The sequence below is a fragment of the Tupaia chinensis genome, unplaced genomic scaffold, assembly GCF_000334495.1.
Source record: "Tupaia chinensis unplaced genomic scaffold, TupChi_1.0 Scaffold000131_1, whole genome shotgun sequence".
Lineage (NCBI taxonomy): Eukaryota > Metazoa > Chordata > Mammalia > Scandentia > Tupaiidae > Tupaia > Tupaia belangeri.
This window is the reverse complement of record NW_006159600.1, coordinates 554,855-556,404: the sequence shown is the minus strand read 5'-3', so window position 1 is coordinate 556,404 and position 1,550 is coordinate 554,855.

The following is a 1,550-nucleotide window of genomic DNA, read 5'->3' as shown; positions in this document are numbered from 1 at the left end:
CTCTCTGTCTCTGTCTCTCTGGCAAGCACACGGGCCCTATAGCAAAAACCTCTCTAAAAAAAAAAAAGAAAAAGAAGAAGAAAGAAAGAAAGAAAACAAGAGGTCCTGAGGTGGTTTTTCAGCCATGGCCTACATTATCTTTTCCTGCAGATTAAAAAAACAGAAGAAGCCTGGGGCTCCTCCCCAGGGGCAGTGGGCTGGAATGGCAGTGGGCGTGGCCCAGGAGTAAGGATTTGGAGGCAGCCTCCAGCTCCTCCCAGTGCTGGGCAGGTTGGAAACTACAGAGGGAGCATTTTTGCCTGGGCCCTGGAGAAGAAAGGTGTTAGCAGCGCTTGGAACCAGTGAGGGCGTCAGCCCGGCCGATCTGCTTACCTGGAGGACAGTCCCAGGGAGGCTGGCCACCACTCCCAGAGTAGGAGGACTCAGCCATAGAAGCAATACCTGGGGCTTAGTCCTATCAGGGTCTGGGCTACTCTTCCTTTCTATTTGGAGAGGTTTTTGCTATGGGGCACATGCATTCCCCAGAGAGAGAGAAACAAAGCGAGAAATCACCCCCCAGGGGGGATGGCCACACCGCAATCCCTTCTCCTCCATTCTCCTCTCGGGATCTTGGGCACGCACGCACACGTGCCCGGCATGAGCTTAAGCCACTGGGTCCGGGATGCGAACCGCGGTCGGCTACTTGGGAGTCCAGCGCCGTAGCCATTACGCTAATTGCTGGTTCCTCACTCCCTCTAGTCTTACCATTCTAAAAGCTGTGTTCCCCTTTCCCTGGAAACCATCTCCCATGCCTGCCAGGGGGAGTGGTTCACCCACAGCCATCCATGGCTGTCTCCAGAGTCCATTAGTCTTTTACCATAAAATGCCCAAGGTGTATTCTCCCTCCAGAGCGAGTGGGGTGTTTACCTGTCCACGTGCACTGGGTGGAATGCGTGTGCCCTGGGTGTTCAGTGCCGTACTCTGACCTGTGAGAAAAAGTGAGAAAGCACTCCCGGGGGCAGGGGGGGGGTGTATGTGTGGCCACTCTGCAACCCTTTCTCCTCCACTCTCCTCGCAGGATTTTAAGCACATACACACATGCAACCAGCATGTTGTCTTGGGCTGCTGTGTGCGGGACTCAAACCACGCAGTCAGCCATGTGGGATCCAGCTGCCTTAACCATCATGCCACTGGCTGCCACATTCGTCAGGATGCTTTCATTTCTTTGTTTTTCCCCTAAAGAATTATTGAGGCCAGAGACTAGTAGCTGGCGTAGTGGTTACGTTGCTGGACTCCCACCTGGCTAACTGTGGTTTGAGTCCCAGACCTGGTGGCTTGAAAATCACGCTGGGCGCGTGGACGTGTGAGCCAAGGATACCAGGAGGATAATGTAGAAGGGATTGCGGTGTGGCCATCCCCCCAGGTGATTTCTCACTTTCCCCCTCACTGTCTCTGTCTCTCTCCCCACCCCTCCACCTCTGTGAGCACGTGCATCAAAAAAACTCTTAAAAAAAAAAAAGAATTATTGGGGCCCATAGGTGGTGGGGTGGTTGGGGTGCTGGCCTCCCACT